Here is a 14,043-nt window from a genome sequence, read left to right as displayed (position 1 = left end):
GGAACTTCATTGCCTGTGCTATTAAATTGTTAGAGAGGTCTCTAACATGCTTTTGGCCTAGGAGAATAAGCAGATGCCCTGCCAGGGCTCTAGCAAGGTCTGGATTCAGCACAAGTCTTAAGCACCTTTCTTAATGGGCAGCATGCATTCAGACACCCTGTTTTGGAAGATAGGAGAGTATAATAGTATGGTCGTGGGCTGTTCCATGCTGAAGAATAGTTTAGGGAGCATTTTGTTTGCCAGTTTAAATGTAGTAAACATGATTAGGAAAAGCAGAATAAAAGGAAAAAACAAACAAACAAACAAAATTAAACATTGGAAACCTTTTCTTCTCCCAGCTGTGCCCTTGCAGAGAGCTTCTGGCTTTCACTCCAGCTAGTGAAACTCAGGTTTTCGAATTACAACAAACTTCACTTCTTTCTAGTTCCTAGGAAATTCTTTCCATCCTCTAGCAGACTTCTTCTCCAAAGCAGTTTCTCAGCCCATGCACAAAATGTAAACTTCAAAATGTTTCTATGTGTCTTTCAATACTTTTCTGTCTGGGCATGCTCAGTTAATCTCACCCACATATATTTCCAACAACCTATTTTGTTTTGTTTTGTTGTGTTTTGTTTTGCAGTTTCTTGTTTGGTTGGGTTTTTTTGTTTTGTTTTTTTTTTAATTTTCTGTAAGGTTCCATGTGTCTCAGTGACTTCTTAAAGAATTATAACCCAAGAACATACACACATATGATATCTTTCCTTAAATAGGGCATTACGCCCAAGCTAATTAGCTGAATTCTCAGCAGGGCTAATTAGCTTGGGCGGAGCTCCATGGTGAGTGTTATGTTGTCTTTGGTTCCAGAGAAATGGTGTTTGGGCCAACAAGTGCTCTGCACAGTCCCGTACGCAGCAGGTAAAATCCTCCATCAGAAATCTGAATTGCAGCAACCATCTTCAAAAAACTTGTCTGGTTTGTATACTCTAACCTAGTTAAAATATGTGACTTCTGCTGCTGCTTTTTCCTCTAGACATGGTATTTCCCAGGCTAATTCCATTAGTCATTTTAGAAACCAGTTTGTGTGAAAGCTGAAGATCAAAATGTGCTGGCAGGGCATTGCAGCAGGTGCATAGTCACCACGATCTATCACGTATAACTTTACAGAGACTGGAGACACTAAAGACTTTGTTAAAATGATTATCTGTAATCCTAGACATTAAAAAGGGGTAGTAGGCCAAATTTTTTCTCTCTGTTGAAGAAGAATCTTGTTAGAAACTAATCCAAATTATTGATGGGTCACTTGTGGCTCATTCCCATAACTCTGGGTCTGGGTTTTCATGACAGATGGATGAGTTGACATTCTTGGTAGGAGCTGTGCTGCCTGCAAATACATTAGTATACATACATGGTATTTTGCCTCTCTGAAGTCATGAACGTCTGTTTGGATGGCATTATGCCTACTCACAAGTCAGCACAGAAGTCAAGCAATGGTAGGTTTATGTGGACAGTTGGCATTACCCTGCAAATGTCACTTTTTTTTCAGGAATTCTTCGTTCTGTGCCAGTATTACATATTGGCACCACATGCCTCTTTACACCTAATTACATGAGTTGACGCTTACATAACAGAACAGAAATGGTTGATCTGAGGAGGGAACAAAAGGTTGAAATTTATGGTTGCTTTTACAAATACAAGTAATATGTTTTCAGACTTGTTGGAATGTCAATATACAGGAGGAATCATAACCCTTTCACTCTCTCATGTTCAAGTAATTTTCCTAAAAAGTAATGATCATCAGTATCCCCTGTTTTGACAAAGATTAATGTCTGATAAGACTAAGTCCTTCTACTAAGAAGTTTGCATTATGCGTGAACTGAACTTTTAAGCAGGGTAATTGAAAGACAGAATTGTTCTGTTTCTTGTAACACCAGGATAAGAAATAGTTTTTCTGTTGTAAAATCCACTAGAAATAAAAAGTGGAGGTAATATACATAAATGTAGCACACAGATAACGTCTAGAGTTATGCTTATTCTTTTCTAGAGCTCTTTTGCATCTCATCTATGTACAGTCCAACAGGTAACAAGAGAGGGCTTAAAAGTAGTTCTGTACAGTTACCTCTACACTTACTGGTAAGCAGCGGTTCATCATTAACATGTCCCTTTCTCTCTCTTTTTCTTACTCTTGTTTTTCTTTTCTCTTTCCAATATTGGCAAGGTACATCTATTTGCATTGTCCTGGCTAAAAGACCATGATCCAATTAAACTGGCTAATTGTGCAGAAAACTAACAAAACAAATAAAAGTGAATAGCTTTGGCTATTGGCAAATGGTGGATCCAAAAAGCACTCAGACTGCACCAAGAAAGGGCAGAGGAGCAAGATTCTCTACACATGTAAGCATCAAGGAGCTATTAATTAGCTCAGCAGCTCATAGAAACACAACCTTAGGTGCTTCCCTGTAGACCAATGATGCCTTTGGCTTTCATTTTGGCAGGTAGCTGACTTCAGGGAACTGATTAAGCCTGACTGGGACTGTTACTCAAATTAGCAACAAGACCACTTCTTACTGAGAACATCTGCTAAACAATTTCACAGCTTCCTCACTTTCGGGTCACTTTCTTCTCTCAAATCCATAAAGACAAGTAAGTCCTTCCATATTCACTAGAAGAAGACAAGAAAATGTAAAGTATTGCAACAGAAACCTTCTAGGACATAATTTGCTTGCAACAGAGACAGTGAAGACTTAAATAGCTTGTATGTGTCTGCTTGAATACAGTTAAATTAGCTTGGATGCTCATACCCACATCACTTCACCTAATTCTGCAATGAAGACATAGCCGTCCTTTAACCTATTTAAAATAATATTAACAATAACAATATAAATACAAATAATTATTTTCATGATCCAGTTGCTCAAACTTGAAAAACTTTGCTAAATTATTTAACTGTTCCACTCCTCCCAAAGTCATCAAATGAAAGTAAACAGGAGTGAGGAACATGTGTCTTACGTTTTCCCTTTTACTAGTCTGTGGCATAGATTGACCACACAGAAGAACAGAACAGCATCCTACAAAATGGGACCACAGCAAATGCATAAGCTTAGTTCATACAGCCCCTCCCCAAAGTTTACTGTTACATCTGGGTGTTCTTTCCAAAAGGGATGTAAAGGTATAACTGTGTTTTGAAAGCAAGCATTTAATATGAGTTACAAACAGTGATGATACAACTGTCTTAGAGATCTGTGGAAACGTTAATATATCAGTTAAAAAAAAAAACAAAACAAACTTCCCTGCAAAACAGCTGCTGTTGTTTAAGAAGGAATTAGTCCTTGTCCACTAAATACCTCACGTATCACCCATATATGTGAAGTAGTCTTCAAGACTTTGCTTTATCCTATATAACTATAAGCATAAACTTATGTGCCCTAGCGGGAAGTTTAATCTAAATTAGTAGCTCAGACTTTCTTGATAATTGATGAAGAGAATGAAGTACTTCTAGGCAGTGATTCAGATAGAAAGAATCACCTTCTACCTTGCTTTCTCTTCAGTGCCTGTATAGAAGTCCTGCGCTTTTTGTTTTGGCACTGTACTGGAATTAGACGGGACAAATGTGGGTATGTTTCTGGGTTCATTCTCAGTTCAGTTCAGTATAAGTAAATTAAGTTTGCCTAAATGACTTGCACTGCTTCCTTAAAACAATCTGGTTTATTTGTCCTGAAATGGGCCAGCAGTAGTCATGCATCCAGTTATCACATCTCAAGTGAGGAGTGATAACTAACAGCTATGGAGCTGTCATCTGCTGAATAGCTCCAGCTGTTCTGTAAGCCAGCATCTGGCTACATCCCAAATTAACAAAAAAAAAACAACCCACAAAACAAAAAACCAAAGCGCAACAAACAAAAAAACCCAAGAAACATTATAAGTTCTTATATTAAGCAGTTATTTTAGGGCATTATTTTTATTAGGTGTAATAATGTAAAATGTTAAAAGGCAATATTTTTCTAATATGTTTAACAAGATTTACTACATAAGTTCAAAAGTCTAAGAAAGCAGAATTAAAAATGTATGATTTTGGTACAGCCTTATGTACCTCTGTGAGCAAGAACAGGCTACAACAGTTCATGCTTACGAAACATTTTATTTGCAATAAGAATTTATTTTAAATAACTGTTTATAAATTAATTCTGTAATAATTTTGCCTAAAGCTTCTGTAAAAGTAACAAAAAGGGGGAAAGACCCCCCTTGAAACCCCATCTTAAATATTTGCCCAGATAAGTATGCGTGACGTTTCTGAGGATTTTCCATTTTTGTGAGAAACATAATTGGTAGAAATGTGACTTTCTAAATTGAGGATTTAGAGAAATCTAAAGATAAAGGGGGAAAAATGTTGTTTGGTGGGAGAAATTTGGATATTATTTGTCTAAAACTGCTCAGGAGGCCAGATCAGAGAACTGCGTAGGTTGGGAAAGGATGATGTAACAAGGCACACTGATGAAATATAAGCTGTGTATCGCATTGGTTCCTACTGGTTTCTGTGGCTCCCCTGTGGTTCCTATGAACTTCTAGAAAGCTCTCTGGTGTTTGCGTATAAGGCAATAAGAATGAGAAAGTGTAATAATCCCCAATAACACTACTTAGAATCCCAGTTTCTAAGTAGTGTTAACCTTGTTAGATACAAAAGTAGTTTCAGTGGATTTACTTATGTCCTGCTCTGCCCTCAGAGCATCCGGCTGGCAGTTTTTTACAAATGTCACTTGGAACGATGTTCCTCTTGTGACCTCCCACTTGGTATTACAAGTGCCCCAGAAATCTTCTGAAGTGAAGCAAGTGAGCAACTGCAAAGCCTAGAGGGGAGTGAGAGGAATGACATTTTAAGGGGCAAACAATTTTTTACAATAAATTCTGAGGGTGACAAAAACTTCTGGACTAGAATTAAGCAGGGTGCTTTGACAAGTCCAGCTGCATGTTTCTAGGACTTACAATTGATCAATGGTAGGTTAAGAGAGAAGAGGAAAAAGTATTCAAAGCTATTGAAATACCACCACCTAAATATTCATTGGAACATTTGCTGTTTCTTGGTATGATAATATATGGAAGTAATTCATACCTAACCTTTCCCCAAAAAAGGCCATGCTCTTTAAAATCTAAAGCTGAATAAGCGCTAAAAAAGTTGTACTGCTTCACTATTCTCCCCTGAGAGTTATGCCAAATCTGTATGGGAAGAGAATATTTTTTACCTAGATTGTTATCTCCAGTTCTGGTGACACCCTGTATAAATGTACAGCAAAACTTCACAGTGTTTTGAAGATACCTGACACTGAGACAAAACCAATGCACAAGCGTGCTTTCCTCATTTGAAGAGGAAAAGAATATTGGAGCATATTCCAGAGTTTTTCAGCATCACTATCAACAAATACTGATTTCCAACCAGGTTTTTTGCCTTTGGAGTTCACGATGTCAGCCCTGTTTGAGAATTACCAGGGCTTAGAAGGCTGACGAGATTGCAAAATTCAGTCATAAATTCATTAACATATGAGTAAGCTTTAGAAACACATGGGTAGGTTTTAGAAACACACAAATAGGCTTTAGAAATAGCTGTGCTCTGCAATTCATTCAAATGCAGGCAGCCTGCTTCCAGAGAGGTCTCAGATGGCCTCTCCTCACATTCCACGGTTAGTCTGGAGAATGCTGCCTACGGTTCTTTGACGTCATGGCTGAGCATGCTGTCCCCTCCAGCAAGGTAGTAGGTGTTATCCTCAGAGTAGGGTGATGGCTGGAACAATGGACATTCATTTATGGACTTTATGATCTTTTTCAGTATCAAACTTCTCTAGATTATTTTTTTTTTAAATACTACAAGTAGCCCGAGCCCTTGTAATGTTCTTGTCTCCTGTTTCACAAGCCACATTGGAATGTTGTCACTCTCCCAAATGAGAACGGTAACAACCTTGTTTTCTTACCAGCCTGCCAAGCTAATGAAGAATGGAATATTCAGCAAAATAGAAAAACCATATCAATATTACTCCAGATAATAGCACTTCATAAGGAGCTATTATGTCTCAGTATGGCCTCAATGTGCTTTGAAATCCACACCTAATGTATATGTACAATAAGAAATATAAGTCTGAGATTTATCTTATCGAAATTTAACCATCAAAAACTTAAACACCAAGTTTAGTAATTTGATCTCCCTCTTTAGCGAATATATAAAGAGAAGTACCACTGTTGAAAACCGTGTCACCAAAGGTACTTTCTACAAAGTGTGCATTTAGATGTTCAAAAGTACCTGTAGACACCTGTAATTAGGAGAAAATCTTTTCTTTCAGATAGTCATATATCCTATTTAAACAGGAAAGAATCTGGCAGTCTAAAGCACTCATATTACTTGCTTGACAACAAAAATAGCCTAGAGTGATTAGCTTAGACTAGCTGACATACCTGACACAGTATGGCCTCAAGATCCCTTCTTCAATGACTCCAGAGTCATAGAATCATAAAATGGTTTGGGTTTGGGGACCTTTAAAAGTCATGTAGTCCAACCCCCCCCCAATGAGCATCTTCAACCAGATCAGGTTGCTCAAAGCCCCGTCCAACATGACCTTGAATGTTTCTAGGGATGAGGCATCTACTGCCTGTCTGGGCAACCTGTGCCAGTGTTTCACTACTTTCATCATAAAAAATGTCTTCATTTATATCCAGTCTGAATCTATTCTCTTTCAGTTTAAAACTCTTACCCCTTGTATTGCAACAGGCTCTACTAGAAAGTCTGTCCCCATCTTTCTTATAAGCCACCTTTAAGTACTGAAAGGCCATAAGGACGTCTCCTTGGAGCTTTCTTTTCTCCAGTGTAAACAACCCCAGCTCTCTCAGCCTGTCCTCATAGTAGAGGTGTTCCATTCTTCTGATCATTTTGATGGCCCTCCCCTGGACCCATTCCAACAGGTCCATGTCTTTCCTGTGCTGAGGGCTCCAGAGCTGGACGCAATACTCCAGGTGGGGTCTCGTCAGAGTGGAATAGAGGGGCAGAATTACTTCCCTCAACCTTCTGTCCATGCTTCTTTTGATGTAGCCCATGATACAGTTGGCTTTCTTGGCTGCGAGCATGCATTGTCAGCTCATGTCCAGCTTTTCATCCACCAGCGCCCCCAAGTCCTTCTCCTCAGGGTTGCTCTCAATCCCATCATCTCCCAGCCTTTATTGTTATTGAGGCTTGCCCCAACCCAGGTGCAGGACCTTGCACTTGGCCTTGTTCAGCCTCATGAGGTTCACATGGGCCCACTTCTTGAGCTTGTCTAGGTCCCTCTGAATGGCATCCCATCCCTTAAGCGTGTCAACCACACCACTCAGCTTGGTATGATCTACAAATTTGCTGAGGGTGCACTTGATCTCACTTTATATGTTATTGATGAAGATACTAAACAGTACTGGTCCCAGTACAGACACCTGAAGGACACCACTTGTCACCACTCTCCATCCGGACATTGAGCTGTTGACCACTACTCTCTGGATGCGATCATCTGGCCAATTCCTTACCCACCAAACAGTTCATCCATCGAATCCATACCTCTCCAATTTAGAGAGAAGGAAGTTGTGGGGGGCCGTGTCAAAGGCCTTACAGAAGTCCAGATAGATGAGATCTGTAGCTCTTAACAGGCACAGTGACACCGACACATTGGTAGTTCCCAGGGTCCTCCTTTGTACCCCTTTTAAAAATGGATGCAATATTTCCTTTTTTCCAGCCACCAGGGACTTCACCTGACTGCCATGACTTTTTAAATATGATGGAGAGTGGCTTGGCAACTGCATCAGCCAATTCCCTCAGGACTCTGGGATGCATCTCATCAGGTCCCATAGAGTTCTTTATGTTCAGGTTCCTTGTGGGGTCACAAACCCGATCTTCTCTTACAGTGGGAGAGACTTTTGCCCCCTAGTCCCTGCCTTGAGATCCATCCACATGAGAGGTGTGGGAAGAGAGGTTGCCAGTGAAGACTGAGTCAAAAAAGTTGTTGAGTACCTCAGCCTTCTCCTTGTCCATTGTTACCAGTTGCTAGCCTTTTTCATTGCGGGAGGTACACTTTCTTTGACCTTCCTTTTCTGGATGACATACCATAAGAAGCCCTTATTATTATTCTTGTGTCCCTTGCCAACTTCAGCTCCAGCTGCATCTTGGCCTGCCTGACCCCACCCCTACACAACTGGGCAGTATCCCTATACTCTTCCTAGGATACCTGTCCCTGCTTCAACTACCTGTGCATTTCCTTCTTGCCCTTTATTTTGACCATCAGGTCTCAACTCAGCTATGCTGGTTTCTTGCCTTCCTTTCCTGATTTCTTATGCATGGGGATTGAGAGCTCTCATGCTCTATGGAAATTCTCATTAAACATCCCTCAGCTCTGTTCTGCTCCCTTGTCCCCAAGGGCAGTTTTCCAGGGGGTCCTATTGACTAACTCCTTGAACAGCTGGAATTTTGCCTCCCCAAAATTCAGGGTCCTGACTTTACTCTTCACCTGATCCATATCTTTCAGGACTGTGAACTCCACCAGCGCATGATTATGGCAGCCCAGGCTGCCTCCAAACTTGACATCTCTGATTAGCTCACTTGCATTGCTGACCAACAGGTCCAGTATTGCATCCCCTCTGGTAGGGCTGTCTACTACCTGACTTAAGAAGTTATCCTCAAAGGACTCCAGGAATCTCCTGGATTGCCTACAGATCACCATGCTACAGAAGGTTTAGATGTTCCTCTGTCTGGACAAAGTCATTTGTGAAATCTCATAGTTTTGCCTGCAATGTAAACTTCCAGACAGATCTTTTGTGGAACTTGCAAATCAATTTGCCTTTTGCATTGTCTCATAATGTTGGCTTTCTGATGCTTGAAAAACCCATCTTCATCAGCTCTGTATCTGAAAAAGATGAAGTACCTTTTTACAAAACAACACTCATTTTCTTCACTTTAAAATTCCTTTTCACTCCTACCAGATGTTCTTTCCAGGTTTCTTGGAAACAAATGGAGTCATCTAAGTTATGAAGTTATCTTCACATCTCAAAATTTGTAATAGATCATTTACTACCTACTGAAACATCCCCAGGGCACTCATGAGTCACAAACACATTCCTTGGGTCTGAAACCCCTGTGGGTGTTGCAGAAGGAGTTCTTTCTTCATCTGCAAGTGTTAGTTTAATCTGGTGACATCCAAATGCCAGAACAAACCTACTGAAATATTGTGCTCCTGACATTTTAATGAGTTGATCAGCTAAGTGTGGAAATGGGTAGCTGCCTTCAATTGACTGAAGTTTCCTGTAGTCAGCATAATCATTTACTTACCATTATATTTATTTATTTTTTTAATTACGATGAAGATGTTCAAATGCTATGTAGATGGCTTAGCTGGGCCAGCTTTCAGAATGTGATTAATTACCTTTTTACCATTATCTTATGTATTAAGAAGATGCTTCATACAAACACTCCAGGAGCACAGTCCAGCCTTGCATTCAACATTTTTCTCAATCTTATTTTTGGGAACACAGTAGTAATGAAGCACTAAATCAACTGTTCTAATCTTAGCTTTTTTCTACCCATAGGTCCTCTTCTCTAATACTGTCTTCAAGTGCCTCACATATGAGGATCTTAAAGGCATCAAGAATGTCAGACTCTATTCTATGGCCATATTTCTATTACTTATACACTCTGTGCAGTCATAATGGTTGCTTTTACCCAGAAATCCAGTTTTATCTATTGTCCTGGTTCCAGTGGGGATAGGGTTAACTTTTCCTGGTATTCCATGCCATGTGAGCCATGCCCACCCTGAGCTGCCGGGGAGGGGGCAGGAAGTTGCTGCTTAAAAGCGGGCTGGGGCGTCCCGGGTCCGGCCGGTCGGCGAGCGGTGGGGAGCAGCGGTTCCGTAATCGCGTTTGTATATTCCCCTATCCGTGTTGTTGTTGTTGTTGTTGTTGTTTGCCTGTTCCCTTTGCTGTCCTGTTAAACTGCCTTTGTCCCAACCCAAGAGTCTTGCCTTTTCTTACGATCCTTCCTGTATTAGGAAGGCACGTGCGAGCGGCACGTGGTTCTTTGTTGCCATCTGAGGCTAAACCACGACAGTCCTTTTTGGCGCCCAACGTGGGGCTTGAAGGGTTGAGATAACGACAGAATCCAACTAGAACGTGGAAAAAACGGTTTTGGGTTTTTTTTTTTTTTTCTTGTATGCATTTATTTTATTAGGTAAGTAGTCACTGGTCATCATGTTGCTTGGTTTGTTCTCATGGCTGTGTTACATAAATTCCTATATGGCTTATGTACTCCCTGCGATGCTGTTTACCATGTCTGGAAGAGGGATGAGGATTATCATTCTGCTGTCCTGTGCGATATCTGTTTATGATATGATAACATCACTGTTCAGACGGCTATTTTGGGGTGTTTATGTGGTTTTGTTGTCCTGTCCGTACATTGGACACCGTCTCTCAGAATTTGTTAATAGTTTCCCCAGCCCTTTTGCCTCCCTTTTCTCCTTCGGGTCAGGTATGACAGCTTTTGAGAATCTTGAATATCCTTGGGATACTCAAACTAGTGTGTTCCTAGTGCTATGTCTCCTGAATACGTTCCAGGTCTTGTTTAGGGTTAAGCAACTATTTAAGACTACCACCCGGAGATCTGCTCCGAGGCTGGATAGTCAGGGGTGGCATGGCATGTGGGAGAGCATGGGCAGGTACCTAGAGAACTACTCACCTCCAATGGTCTGGGACTTCACCCCTGAACAATTACAGGACCCTGATAAAGTGGTAGAATATTTGAAGGGAAAATGCTGTGGCTATTCTAGAGAGGCACAACTCACCGCGCTGTGCTGGGCCCTGGCCAGTATCTACCAGACACTGCTCAGAATTATGCAGCACCCTCAAGGGGAAGAGATGGAAACCAGACCGGCGGCCCCTGCGGCTGCTGCAGCCCCTGCGGCGGCCCCTGCGGCTACTGCAACCCCTGCGGCAGACACTGCGGCTACTGCAACCCCCGTGGTAGCCACTGCCACTGAACCAGGGAACCAACCCGTGCCGGTATCAGTTGCCCCCATACAGAAGAAGAAGTACACAAAGAAATCAGTTCGCTTAGTAAGAGATGATGATGAACCAGGGCCATCACGAGAGCAGGAGGAAGAGGCAGAACCAGAGATAATTACTCGATCCCTATCCTTGAGTGAGCTGTGGGATATGCGAAAAGATTTCAGCCGACTTTCAGGCGAGCACATTGTCACCTGGCTGCTCCGGTGCTGGGATAATGGGGCCAGTAGCCTGGAATTAGAGGGTAGGGAGGCCAGGCAGCTGGGATCCCTGTCTAGGGAAGGCGGCATTGACAAGGCGATTGGGAAAAAGACACCAAGCCCTCAGCCTCTGGAAACGACTCCTGTTAGGCGTGAGGGAGAGGTACCCCTTCAGTGAGGATGTTGTATGTCAGCCAAGCAAGTGGACTACCATGGAAAGAGGTATCCAGTACCTGAGAGAATTAGCCGTGCGGGAGATGATTTATTATGACTTGGACAATGCCGACTTACCCACAGACCCTGATGAGGTGCGATGCACAAGGCCCATGTGGTGGAAGTTTGTACGGAGCGCACCATCGTCATATGCCAACTCCCTGGCAGTAATGGAATGGAAAGGTGAAGAGGGACCAACGGTGGATGAGGTAGCTGGCCGGCTCCGGCGATATGAAGAAAGTCTCTCTTCCCCCCTTGTCTCAGCTGTGGAGAAACTGTCGCGGAAGGTCCAGCAACTTGAAGAGAATATGTTCTACTCCCCACCTGCACGGGCCAGCATCTCAGCTATTAGAAGCAGGCATTTCCCCACTCAAGAGAGAGAGTACAGAGGGTACACACCACGAGGCACCCTGTGGTTCTACCTGCAGGACCACGGAGAGGACATGAGGAAGTGGGATGGACAGCCTACTTCGATCCTGCGGACACGGGTACAGGAGTTGCAAGGAAGGACAACCACAAAAGGGGATCCCTCCAGGAAAAGTGCCGCCCCAGTTTCCAGTGGGCCGTTCCCCAGACAAAGCAGAAGGCCTGATCTTGCTTCTGATCCTCTTGAAGGAACTTCCAAGTCATTTATGCAAGAAGTGAGTAATGGATACTATGATGAGTATTAGGGGGGCCCTGCCTCCGGCCAGGTGGAGGAAAGGGACAACCGGGTTTATTGGACGGTGTGGATTCGATTGGCACATCAGACCCACAGGAGTATAAGGCTCTAGTGGACACGGGTGCGCAGTGTACTTTAATACCATCAAGCTATAGAGGGGCAGAACCCATTTGTATTTCTGGGGTGACAGGGGGATCCCAAGAGTTGACAGTACTGGAGGCAGAAGTGAGCCTAACTGGGAATGAGTGGCAAAAGCATCCCATTGTGACTGGCCCAGAGGCTCCATGCATCCTTGGTATAGATTACCTCAGGAGAGGGTATTTTAAGGACCCAAAAGGGTACCGCTGGGCCTTTGGCATAGCTGCTTTGGAGACAGAGGACGTTAAACAGTTGTCTGCCTTGCCTGGTCTCTCGGAGGATTCTTCTGTTGTGGGGTTGTTGAGGGTCAAAGAACAACAGGTGCCGATTGCTACCACAACGGTGCATCGGCGGCAGTATCGCACTAACCGAGACTCTCTGATTCCCATCCATGAGCTGATTCGTCAACTAGAGGTTCAAGGAGTGATCAGCAAGACTCGCTCCCCCTTTAACAGTCCCATATGGCCGGTGCGAAAATCTAATGGAGAGTGGAGGCTAACTGTAGACTATCGTGGTCTGAATGAAGTCACGCCACCGCTGAGTGCTGCCGTGCCGGACATGCTAGAACTGCAGTACGAACTGGAGTCCAAGGCAGCCAAGTGGTATGCCACGATTGATATAGCGAATGCATTCTTCTCAATCCCTTTGGCAGCAGAGTGCAGGCCACAGTTTGCTTTCACTTGGAGGGGCGTCCAATACACTTGGAATCGACTGCCCCAGGGGTGGAAACACAGTCCCACCATTTGCCATGGACTGATCCAGACTGCACTGGAACAGGGTGAAGCTCCAGAACATCTGCAGTACATTGATGACATCATTGTATGGGGAAACACAGCAGAAGAAGTTTTTGAGAAAGGGAGTAAAATAGTCCAAATCCTTCTGAACGCTGGTTTTGCTATAAAGCGAAGTAAGGTCAAGGGACCTGCGCAGGAGATCCAGTTTTTAGGAATAAAATGGCAAGATGGATGCCATCAGATTCCAATGGATGTGATCAACAAAATAGCAGCTATGTCTCCACCAACTAGTAAAAAGGAAACACAGGCTTTCTTAGGTATTGTGGGTTTTTGGAGAATGCATATCCCAGATTACAGTCAAATTGTAAGCCCTCTGTATCAAGTAACCCGGAAGAAGAATGATTTTAAATGAGGTCCTGAGCAACGACAAGCTTTTGAACAAATCAAACAGGAAATAGTCCATGCAGTGGCCCTGGGGCCAGTCCGGGCAGGACAAGATGTTAAAAATGTGCTCTATACCGCAGCCGGGGAGAACGGCCCTACCTGGAGCCTCTGGCAGAAAGCACCAGGGGAGACTCGAGGTCGACCCCTAGGGTTTTGGAGTCGTGGATACAGAGGATCCGAAGCCCGCTACACTCCAACAGAAAAAGAGATATTGGCAGCATATGAAGGGGTTCGAGCTGCTTCGGAAGTAGTTGGTACAGAAGCACAGCTCCTCTTAGCACCTCGACTGCCGGTGCTGGGTTGGATGTTCAAAGAAAGGGTCCCCACCACACATCATGCAACCGATGCTACATGGAGTAAGTGGATTGCACTGATCACGCAGCGAACTCGAATGGGAAACCCCAGTCGCCCAGGAATTCTGGAAGTGATCATGGACTGGCCAGAAGGCAAGGATTTCGGAATGTCACCAGAGGAGGAGGTGACGCGTGCAGAAGAGGCCCCACCATATAATAAACTGCCAGAAAATGAGAAGAAATATGCCCTGTTCACTGATGGGTCCTGCCGTATTGTGGGAAAGCATCGAAAGTGGAAGGCTGCTGTGTGGAGTCCTACACGACGGGTTGCAGAA

Source organism: Chroicocephalus ridibundus, chromosome 1 (genome assembly GCF_963924245.1).
Source record: "Chroicocephalus ridibundus chromosome 1, bChrRid1.1, whole genome shotgun sequence".
Classification (NCBI taxonomy): Eukaryota; Metazoa; Chordata; class Aves; order Charadriiformes; family Laridae; genus Chroicocephalus; species Chroicocephalus ridibundus.
This window is presented reverse-complemented; position numbering follows the sequence as displayed.